Source organism: Diabrotica undecimpunctata, chromosome 10, assembly GCF_040954645.1.
Source record: "Diabrotica undecimpunctata isolate CICGRU chromosome 10, icDiaUnde3, whole genome shotgun sequence".
In the NCBI taxonomy this organism is placed as follows: Eukaryota; Metazoa; Arthropoda; class Insecta; order Coleoptera; family Chrysomelidae; genus Diabrotica; species Diabrotica undecimpunctata.
This window is the reverse complement of record NC_092812.1, coordinates 77,310,352-77,323,202: the sequence shown is the minus strand read 5'-3', so window position 1 is coordinate 77,323,202 and position 12,851 is coordinate 77,310,352. Positions and strand designations below refer to the sequence as shown.

Genomic DNA, 12,851 nt, shown 5'->3' with positions numbered 1-12,851 from the left:
TGCGGATATTTGGTGACTTCTTTTAAATTTGAGTCAGTTTACCATGTCATTTGTTGCAATTATTATCTCGCCTTTAGTTATTTGGTAAATCGCCGATCAGTTGTATATACAGAGTGTCACAATCTCACGATAAAGTTCGATAAATCTTGTAATATCAATGATATCAAAAGAAAAATAGACTCTTAGCAAATAAAAGGAAATAAGAATCAGAAAAAGTTTATGAGAATGGAATTATCAAGTGAAAAATGCAGTAACTCAAAAGAAACGGGCATATCACAATTACTTGCAAAATAAGAAAAAGAATATTAAAGAAATATATAGGGAAACTCGAACCAAAGCAAAAGGGATTTCAAGGAAAACACACTAGCAATCATGATAGTGTGTTTGCCACAGCTTGATTGCTGAAAAACCTAGAAGTTATTAATGAACAATATCTAACACTATAAGAATATGTGGTATAACGTTAGTAGTTGTTTAAAAGACTTGGAAGAACAAACTTCATATATAATACTACAAGAACTTATGGAGGTGATCAAAACATCAAAGAATAGAAAAGCAACAGCAGCAGTCCAAATAAACATGGAACTTTTGGAGGTATCTTGCTACAATTAATAATCCTACATCTAATAAATCATTGTTGGCTGGGATGCAAAATACCTGAAACGAGGGAAACAACACAAGTTACATCACACTTTAAAAAAGCCATAGATATTATTTTATATGATATTAAACCACAATGGATTGTAATGAGAACTACACCTTATATTTGCCTTTTGACGTTTCGATTTCCAATCCAGAAATCGTTTACAAACGACAAAAAATTCTGAAATAAAAACTGTGAATGATCATAACCTATATATGTTTGTAAATGGTCGTTAGTGGTAATACTAATTTGACAGTTAATGATAATGATGTTGCACCCTTGGATTAACATCAAATTCTGATCTTCCGGTGCTTATTGTAGTTAATTATAGATGATGTGTCACTGACCTTGTATTAACTCGTTAGCATTAGTATATTCTTCTTGCTAACTTCCTTCAGTATTGGTAATCAGATCTTTGGAAAAGAATGTTACGAATTCCGTGGACCAACCACAAGACAAATATTCAATTTCCAATGAGCTAACGGTTAGTAAAAGCTTCTCCAGCAAAGTCCATCTCCAACAATTAAAATACTTTGGACATGCTATGAAAACAGAGACTATGCAGAAGATCTACGCATGGGTTAAAAGAAATAATCAGAGACAGAGATTATGGAGACGGACAATACACAACATCACGATCACAACACCACTACACTTTCTCCGGGAACTGCGGAATGAAAAGAGAGAACCAGATCTTGCTACATTCTATTGTATTTTCTACACATTTCTCTCCATTTTGTAAGACGAGAGTTACTTCTTTAATTTTCTTCGTTTCGATGTGTTTGAAAATCAATTTAAGTTGATTAAGGCCCTGGATGAAGAGTATACCTACTGGACAGTTTAATGTTTCCATTTCCTTTGTATTTTTCTTTGTTTTTTTATTTATTAATACCTATGTATTTGTGTGTTGCATGTATACATATAATATTCTTATATTTAATATTGTAGCAAACAGCATTATCGATTGTGGCTGAATGGATCAAGCAATCCAAAGCCATAAAAAACCTAACAGTATCTAAACTTTTGTTATTCAATTTATTTTAGGCTAAAACAGGGAGGTATATCAGAAAATAGAAACATAAACCTATTTCACATAGTATAGTGTAGTGTACCAAGGTTTTTAATTCTGATTTCCATCAAGACGCATTGATTTTGATGAAGTTTTGGTATTAACCTCTATTTACCCTTAACTTTAAAATCTACCCTATGACGAAGTATGCTTTTACCTTGGGGCTAGAATCCAGTCTAACTGGGGGATTGGTACCTTTATATTAAAAATAACCTCAGGAATTGATAGAAAAATATATTCTAAGCAAAAAAATTTCTAGAGTTTTTTGTTTTTCGAAAAACCAATTAAGACTTATTCGTAATTGAATATTTCAATTTTTCTTAATCTCAATCGATTTGTCACGAATACTCCAAAACTTTACATTTTATCATAAAAGCTGTTAATAGATAAAATGTAGCTTATAATAAATTAAAGAGATTTTATTACAGAGTTTTTTTTATTTTTACTGTAAGCCTACAAACCGAGTTATAACTCATTGCAGATGACAATTTTGTATTTAATGATAAATTTTAAAATATAATAACAGGAAAAAGATCACTTTTACTGGAAAATTTGTTATATAATTTTTAAAGTAATTAAAAAAGCCTTAAGGTACTAGTACATATTAGAAAGCTAACAAATGCATATTTTCAAAAAAAATAATAATTCTCAGCTCCTTTATTAGATACGAGCATGAATTTTTTTTAATATTATCTTTGAGTTAAACAAAGAAATTTTTGTTTTTAGTTCCCATGAATAATTCTTTTTCTAGAGGGCGCCTATCATATAAAAAAAGGATTACTTAAAGAAAGCGTCCTTGTAAAATATTCCACCACTTTTAATAGAAAATTAAAATTAAAAAACAAAATAGCAGACATTTGAAAAAAAATTGAAAAAAGGCAATTTTTTTTACCAATTTTTGCATCTCAAAATTAATTTTTCGACTTTTTTTCTAAAAAGTGGTTAATTGTCTTGTAAGGACTCTTCCTTTAAGTAATTCCATTGAAATTTTTTGTTTCAGATGTGCCAATCCTGAGAATTAGTGTTCCGCCAACGGACACCTTTTTTGAGACATTAACTGCCTCTAGAAAACCCTCTAGCGCGCTCTCTAGAGTACATTGGAACTAAAAAAATATTTTTTGTATAATTCAAAGGCAAAATAATATTTAAAAATCATGTTAGATTATAAAATTTCATGTTCTTATCTAATAAAGGAGCTGAGATTTTTGTTTAAATACGTATTTTTGTAGCTTTCCAAACTGTACTGACTTCGTAGAACTCTCTAGCGTATGAAATAAGGAAGTTATGATAAAATAAGGTCCATTTCTATTTTTTCGTGAGAAAAAACAACAATACTACCCTTGCAAAGGGAATTGAAATTATACAATCTACCCTAATTGCAAAGAAATGCTATCCATTTCAAATCCACTTTATTTAAGCATCAGTTATGGGATCCAAAAGTTTGAACAATTTAAATTAATAATTTTGAAAAAATTGTGGTTACAGTTAAAATAATTTTTTTGACATTTTTAAAAATACCATATTCTTGTTAAAATAAGTTCAAAACTATCGAAGACACGTAAAATTTGTTATATAACAATATTTTCTATAAAAAATCATAACTTTTATTATCAAATTTTAAGTATCTTAAATAGATTTGTACTTATTTTGAAACAAAAAAGATAGCATTTTTAAAAATTACAAAAATATTTTTTTCACTATAACAATAATTTTTGTCAAATTGTTCACAGTTTTGGAACCTGTTACTGATGCTTAACCTTTAAATCACTAGGAAGATACACGTTTACTTGAATTGCTGTTTACTTGATTTGACTATATTTATTTGACTTTTAAAAAAGGTCCAGGTGACTGATTTCTTAGGAGAACTCAAAACTCTATTTTTAGACTTTCTCGATTAATCCAAAGTGACAAAAAACTGAATGATATTTTTTAGTGACGTGAATTACTGAAAAGATACAGGTGTACCCAGGTATGAATATATTGCATTGTCATCAAACAAATTTATGTGAATTATTATTTTTTTTATTGTAAATAAAATTCCAATGCATGTTGGTCTGGTTATTGAATGTTCATCACACACGGTCTTTGAACAGATTTTGCAACTTTTTCTTGTCTTTCGCTATTTATTATTTTCTTGCGGCATATATAACAACTCACAACTACGATGGCTTGTCCAGATGCATTACGTTGTGGTCCGTTTTAAACTTCTGGTATTGTCGGTAGCAGTATTTGATGTCCAATACACGCTTTTATAACCCTTTTGGTAAAGTAATTTCCTAATACCTTTGGAAGGGTAGCCCTTGTCTGGATGGATGCAATACAAAGTTGATTGGCAAGTTCTTTTAGAAAAATTCGCCGAGCGTTACTTTTTTTTTAGTTTAGGATTATGTTCCGTACATTAATATATGTGGCCAAACGTGTTAGATGCCCTCCATCGGGTTCCTAGCTTAGTGGTATATTCCGATAACATATTATACATTGTATTAACTCCTCCTTTGGTTTTATTATAATACAGAACCATTTCTGGTTTTGCAGATGTGTTTGATACTTCTGGAGTATTGAGTCTTAATACCACCGATTTATTCTTTTTGAAACATAAGAGCAAACTATGACCTCTTTTGTATATGCAAAATTACTCGAATAAAAAATGCTTCAAGTTTTCGAAGCTTGCGTATTTGACGGTATAAACCGCTTGTTTTTTTACACTATGCCAACTAAACTCATATCCCAAGAATTCAGTGTATGAGCCAATTGTAGTGTAGTGAAAAAATTGTCCGTGGTTACGTTTCTACCAGATCCTTTGTATGGATTCGCCAAATCCAAAACCATGTTTTCGTCAACATTTACTTGATGTTCGCCACCTGATGGTTTTCTAGTATACAGTGTGTCCGTAAAGTATGGAATAAATTCGATATTTCCTAAATGAAAAGCCTTTTTAAAAAAATCTAAAACACATCGATTTTTAAATTTAATGTTCTACGTTTTACAATAAAATTTCATTATACAAGGTGATACACATTACAGTGATGACGTCATCGGTTCTTTTTTTAAATGTAACACCCTGTATTTTAGGACATTTTTAGATCGACAAAAATGAGCTGATTCCAAAAAAGTATAACACTGGGGGTCTAACGGATATAATTTGAAAGATATGCGCTTAGAAAATTAATTTTTATTGATTTATAATATTAATAAATTATAAATAAATTATAATAAATAACTTGAAAGTAATTCAGCAATTAATACATGACTTAATCTTAAATGTTCGAATTGTAGCCCTTGTTGTATTTGAAAGTAACCCAAACGTTGTACAAATTCTTGTAGAACCTTGTTTATGCTTTCTTGAGAAATATTGTTTATTTCTTTACGAATTCTTGTTTTTAAGTCTCCAATATTAGCAGGTTTCGTTTCATAAACAACATTCTTTAAATGACCCCACATAAAATAATCCAAAGGATTGAGGTCTGGCGACCTCGCTAGCCATTCAATATGTACACGTCTTCCAATCCACCTGTTCGGAAACATTTCGTTTAGGTACCTTCGAACATCTAAAGCATAATGCGGAGGCGCACCATCCTGTTGAAACCATAAACTTTTATCAAAACCTCCAAGATTAATTGTACTGGGGAATAAATTAATTAAAGTAGGTACGAGATACCCACTTAAAAACTGAAGGTATGCTGGCCCGTTTAAATTACCTTCGAAATAGTAGGGTCCAATGATTTTATTTCTTACAATGCCAGACCATACGTTTACCTTTTGCGGGTATTGTGTATGATGTTATCGCATCCAGTTGGAGTTTTCTTGTGCCCAGTATCTATAATTGTAGCCTCATCAGAAAAAATAATATGTTGAACCAAGAGAGGGTTACGGTGGCTGTTATCCATCATTATTTCGCAAAATTGTATTCTTTTATCTGGATCATCCTCGTTTAATTCCTGTACAACTGTGCATTTTACTTACTTTACTTACTTTTACGTACTTTGTGTACCGTTGTTTTGCAAACATCGAGATCACTACTAACCTTACGAACAGAAGTGTGCGCAACTTCTTCAAAAGTAAGTAGAACATTTAATGTTGTAACATAATTTACAGAGGGACGACCTGATTTGCGTGCATTTTCAACCGTACCAGTTTCTCGAAATTTCTTTTCAATCTTACTTACTGTTGACTGCGTGATGGGTATTTCTGGATATTTATCATTAAATAAATTACACACTTCCATCTGAGTTCGCGATTTGTCTCCATACCCAATCATCATGAGTATTTCAATTCTTTGCTTTACACTCAAATTCATTTCTACTTAAAATTAATTCTAAGTAATAATACAGAACACACACGAATTAATACAATTATTGTACTACTTAATTGTTATTGAACATTACTAAAAATAATTACAGTTTACCAAAAACTAGAAGTAGGTTACTTTTTGAAATTGATAATAAATAATTTATTTTCTAAGCGCATATCTTTCAAATTATATCCATTAGACCCGAGTATTATACTTTTTTGAAATCAGCTCATTTTTATCGATCTAAAAATGTCCTAAAATACAGGGTGTTACATTTAAAAAAAGAGCCGAAGACGTCATCACTGTAATCTGTATCACCTTGTATAATGAAATTTTATTGTAAAATGTAGAACATTGAATTTAAAAATCGACGTGTTTTAGATTTTTTAAGACTTTTCATTTAGTGGAAATATCGAATTTATTCCATACTTTACGGACACACTGTATAACTGTCCTTGTAATGGGTAAGCATTTTGCACGTCACATGCCCAAAAAATCTTGATACCATATTTTGCAGAGTTCGAGCGAATGTATTGAGTAAATTTTGTATGCCCTCTATATCGAAATATCTGATCATCTACAGGTAGACGTTTTGAGGGCTTGTAACCTTTTTTTAAATTACTGTTGAGCATGGTCCAGATGTCATGGATTGGCGCAACTTTACTTTTTCAGAACGTGTTCGCTAGTCATCAAAACGAATACCCTCAACAGTAATTGGAAAAGATCTCGCGACATAGCAGCACGAACAAGTGGCAGAGCATTTAATTTCCAGAACTCAGTTACGTGTTTCCTATTTGATTTATCTAACCCAACTTCGATAAGAATTCCCAGAAAAGCATCGAATACTTCTTCAGTTTGGGGCATTTTGCCATACAGTTCAATTTTTGTTAGTCGACGTCAAATTCTCTTCGCCTGTCGCTGATCTTGTTTCGTCATCATCATAATCTTGTTTATATTAAATTGTGTGCTCTAATTCTGCACCCGACTCTTCAACTGCTTTTTTGGAACATGGGACATTCATCATCATCAGAATATTGAAATTAAATCCAACCGATTCAAACCCCGGTTTCGAGTGGGTGTCTAAATTTAGATATAATAAGCTTCACGTAGTCCAAGCTCATTTGCCTATTATTTGTTGGAGTTGCGATGCACTTCATCATAAAAATAATCTTTAAAATAATAAAACTATTTAAAGCTTATGTAGGTACGGGTGTACATTTTACGTAATCTATATAAATAAAAATTGTCAGTATTCTAACAAAGGTTAAATAAATTAAATTTTAAATGGATACCGTTTAATTGCAATTAGGGTGGAAATAGCAAGAGTAGTATTTTTTTTCTTCAAAAAAAAAATATGAATCGATCTTATTTGTATCATAATTCTCTTAGTTAGCTAGAGAGTTCTGTAAGTCTCATTTCCATGCTTTTTTAAGTACTTTAAAAAATATATTACGAATTTTTCCAGTAAAATTGACCGTTTTCCTATTATTATAGGTTGAGTTTTTAAAATATTTCGTTAAATACAAAATTGTCATGCTCAATGAGTTAAAACTGAGTTTGTATTAGGCTTACAACAAAAATAAAAAAAACAATCTCTTTGATTACTTAAAAGTTACATTTTATCTATTAATAGTTTTTACTTTTTTACGATAAAACGCAAAGTTTTTGAGTTATTCCTGACAAAATCGATTGAAAAGATAAGAACAATTGAGATATTTAATCACGAATAAGTCTAAAAGTATTGATTTTTCGAAAAAACACTCTATATAAATGTTTTTGCTTAGAATACATTTTTTTATTGATTCTTGAGGTTATTTTCAATCTAAAGGTACCAACCCCCAGTTGGAGTGGATTCCACCCTAAAGGCACACTTCGGTATAGGGTAGATTTTGAAGTTAATGGTAAATAGAGGTTAATTCCAAAATTTCATCAAATTCGATGCGTCTTGATGGAAATCGGAGGTTATACCATATTTTTACCATGGTACACTAGACTAATATAACATATTTGTACAATTAGTAAGCACATCCTAAAAGATATGAATATATCAGATTATCTTGCTACCAGACGTTAAGAAATTCGATATGATAATTACATGAGATAAAAAAATGTGATCTATCAAATGCGAAATGAAAGTTATTATGCCTACTTTATTATTAAATAAGATGATTTCATATTTCACTAACTGATGAGACATTGTCCATTAGTTACGGATCTGTGAATATATCACTTTTTTACACGCTGTATTTTTCTACCAAAACTCAATAACAGCGATGAATAATAAATATTATTTTGACCTCTTTACTAAGTTGACATGTATAAAAAAATGACGCAATTTTAATTTCTGACTCTAAGCGCATACACATCGACTTTGGACGGTCGATAAAAGTTCGATCGAATAAATTCCTTTGGTAGGAAGAAACAATGTGTGCGTGCACACGCATCGATTGCCAAACGGCACGGTATCGATGCCGTGTAACTTTTGATTACTGCCACTGGCGCCACTGCATGGATAGCTGCCGTGATCGTTGCTGTCATTCCAATGCGAACGATACTAAATGAAAGAGCTCACATGGCGCTCACACACATCGACCAGAGGACCAGTTGCGTTTTTTTGAACACTGCTCCAGTACGTCGTCCGTTTGCTACGTAGTTATGTGTTGTTCATTGTGATTTTGTGTACTCCACCTAACAAACATTTGTGGACCAACAAACGTCATCGAATAAATATCGTGTAATGTGCGTGCAAAACATTATCGACAAAAATCGATCGAACTTTTATCGACCGATCAAATTCGATGTGTGTGCACCTAGCCTTAGCACTGTCGATGGGTTTTTAGTTCGATATATATAAATTATCTCGAGATAATTTCTTATTCAAATAAAACAATATTTATAAACTTTAAAAAATATATAAATACCAGTTGAACGTCTAAAAAATATGAGGTCGTACTAAAATTGAAAGTGACATTCAGATTGAACAATATTTTTTACTGTATTTAAGAGAAATGAACCACAATTTTCTTTCAAATCTCAAATCGTTCTCAAAATACAAATTATTTTGTTTCATTACCAAATTCTTCTAATAATTTAAATTTATCTGCCTGTTAATAATTACAATTCAGACATGTGTTATACAGTTTTATATCTAAGTGAAAAAACAAAATAATAATTTGTATTTTGAGAAACAATTTCCGAGTAGGAATTAGAATCGTTAAGTATAATGTATTTTTAAATAAAATTCTGCTTTATTCCTATTAAATAGAGTAGTTAATATTAAATTTTCTATTAAAAAGTCTCATAAAATTTATCAATGGGAGAAATATAAAGGCATTTCTGATTAGAATAGGTATAAATATGTATTAACAAAACAACTTTATGAAAATTATCTGGAAGCAAAAGTTTTCATCCAGAATTGTGGTCCTAAAAGTACTTGTAATATCTTTCAGAGGACTCCGACTCATTTTTGCATTTTAATAATTATGCAAGCATGTCATGCAATGTTTTAGGAGTACGTCATTAAGAATAAAACAAAAATCAAATATTTAATTTTGTAGTTAATGTGCAACACTATGTCATTTTATGAAATTCTACCATACAAAATTAACAAGATCCAAGCAACTTTTCTTTTCTTCTCCGAAAGAAGTCTTCTCTATACCGGTTGTACTGCAGCCAGTTGACTAATTATACACCTTTCATTAACTATTATACAAATCCTCGCGACTTGGTCAATCTGTTACATACAAAATATTATTACCCGTTCCAACAACAATCCCACATCTCGTCAGAGTCTTCACGGACTCGCTAGCTTGCTCCACAACACATGCTACTACATACCTAAAATGTCAAGGAAACCACCCTGCCTTTTCTCCTAGATGTCCCTTAAGAAAATATCCACAAGTTAAACCTAAATAAACCCGACCCGTGACCACCCCTAAACAAATTCCAACTTACGAACTCACCAGAAATGAAATCGCTAATCCACTTTATGTCTATGATCCGTTTTAACGTTTTCCCTGACAGAAAGAATGACGTTGCCGCTTCCTGTAATCACATGACCTACCTAATAGTACGGATACGCCATATCATTCTTCCAACAGTGAATGCCCTCGATATACTCCTTAAAGGGGTAATTCAACTAACAAAGGATAGGAGAGATTGGTTTATGTGGTTTCCCAATCTCATTGCACATTGATACCTGTCCTAGGTGAGGACCTAGCCACAGCTATCCTCTACATATTTACTAAAGAAATCCAAAAAATTTGGAAGAAACCGTTTGTTATCTATCTAAGGAGCTTGTGGTTTGGTGGCATATTTGGCTCCATGAAGTACAACCCACACAAGGAAATAACACACAATAGAACGTCTACGAAACCTAACCCCATTCTTAAAAGGAGAAGCCATATTTTAAAGAGGTAGAGCTTAAACGAGGATTCATAACTTGGTCTAATATGATATCCGACAAACCTTTCTTACTTCTACTTTACATGAAAAAAACGTTTCCTACTACTTATTGGGAACCGTCGTGTCGGGGATAAAAATTTCCCAAGGCAGTAGGTTTTTTATGGACTATTGGAGAGCTGACTCGCAGTCTCAGACCGGCACAGCTTAATAATCAATATTAATGTCCGGTCTAGATCACTGAAGATAGAAGTTGTGTACAGTTTCTTAGACACAGAATCGAGATAAACTAGTACAAGGAGATGTTTAACACAATACGAAGCAAATTCACCAGTTGGGACGATTGGAACGCTAAACATACTAAAGGCAGATCTTGTGGAAACCTTCTCCAAGCTTTCAACAACAATAGCTGTTTAGATTTATTTACTGATGAAACAAAATATTGAACACCTGTAAGAATCGTTGTCTTAAGCCAATTATTGCACTTACCATCTCAACGAACCATTATATTGAAAGTCAGCACTCATCATCTTCTTTCAGTGCCCTCTTCTACTGGAGGTGGACAATGACTCGTGGTTTAACGCTGCCCTTAATACAGTAAAGCGTAATCAGGTCTACTTTCGTATGTTATTTAAGCAACAATAGTAGTATAATGTCAACATTTGCCGATGACACTGCCATAATTCCTGCCAGTGAAAATCTTATAACTGCATCCGCGCAATTACAAAATCATCTGAACTAATTATAAATCTAACTTAACAAATAGAAAGTAAAACTGAAAAAGACTAAATGGACCTAAATACTCAGTTCATTGACAACTCAGGAGAACCTATAAATGCTATGCAACTGCCGACTAGTACACAAGTAAAGTTCCTGAGTTCGATAGTTAACAAAACATTAACATAGAAATTCCATAATCAAGCTAAGAAGGTTTAAATTAATCTTAAGACAATATAAACAAACCCTTTCGGTTGAAAACAAGCTATTCTTGTACAAATGTAAGGCTAATTTGGACCTACCGAACCGAGTTCAATTATGGGGTTGTTCAAATCCTCAAACAAGAATGAATGGAATTCAATGTTTCCTGTTTTATAAGCAACAAGACGGTAAATGATTACAAATTACAAGAAATTACTTATATCTTCATTGTTTTTTTAGTTTTATTTACTCAGTAAGGCGAGTGAAGTTTCGTTATTCTTTCGGATAACCGACTGGCGTTCTTGTGTTTCCTTTCGCGCCAACTTACCTCCAGATTCGATTCGAGGACAGAGCCAGGGAGTTTGACTGGGGCGGTACATCTGTCAAATAATAACGCAGGTGTCCTAGCCCAACGAGTACAAGAACTTCGCGAGAGCAAAAGGGTAAGAGCTAGCTTGATCCTGTAAGCATAGGGTCCTATCGATTCTTTTTGCTTAAAGGGTTTTCAGCAAGAGTTGTCAGAAAGTTAAACAGGAATTACTGACCTTTAGCAGCCAAGCGTACATAGTTACGTCGCTTTCGATATCGGATCTTTTTATTATCATTACGAAAAATAGCGGCCCAGCGTTCATAGATACGTCGCGAAAAAGTATTTGTCAAGAATTGGACTGTTTGCAAGGAAAGTAAGCTAGATTTAGACTGTCGTGAATCATGAGATGAGATCGAAAGAGAAGTGAAGACATTAGACGAAAATGTAACGTACATTGTAAATAAATGGACACAAAATAGAAAAAAATGGAATAACCACATAAACAGAATGGGGTCGACCCATGTCGTCAAAATAGCAAGAGATAAGTCACCAATCGACAGAAGAAGTATCGAACTACCGCGCAAAAGATGGAGTGACAACCTTCCATAGAGGTATTAATCCGCCAATGAACAAACAGAATTGCTTATAAAGAGAAAGAAGAAGATATGAGTCATGTTAGTTCTACCGTCTCCTTTCTAGTCAAAGGTGGCAACGATACCTCTTCGATAATCAAAAGACTCGAAACAATGAACTGTCTATTGCTCTACCAGGTACAACACCCCGTCAGGTACGTAAGTTGTCTACAGAAAATTCGAGTTCCAATGCTCATTTATGTCTGCATAAAAATCTGGTGTACTGGTAAGGATCGATCCGACCGTAAATCGATAATCTCAATGGAAATAACTGCTGGTGCGACAATCGTATCGAAGTACGATTGCCAATTAAAATTCAAACAAGCTTTGGCTAACATATACGTTACATTAAAATATATAAAACGATTATAGCTTTTAGATGAGAGCTGTCACTGTAAAATTTCTCTTAGAGACAGTTTAAAATATACACTCACGGACAAAAATATCGCATATTTTATTCTAAATATTTTTTCTGTTAATTTTTTCCCTGTGAGCGTATATATATATTTCAAATTATTTTTGTTTTATTTTATTTTATTTTTCAAACAAATATGTCATTTATTTAGATATGCTATAAAAAAATTTAA

At 32.3% G+C, this 12,851-nt stretch overlaps 1 protein-coding gene across 6 annotated transcripts in view; it reads right to left on the bottom strand.

Moving 5' to 3' along the window:
• kmr (pleckstrin homology domain-containing family A member kramer) overlaps positions 1-12,851 on the bottom strand; it is a 118,675-nt gene that overhangs the window by 28,041 nt on the left and 77,783 nt on the right. The gene's annotated exons all lie outside the window — the stretch shown is intronic.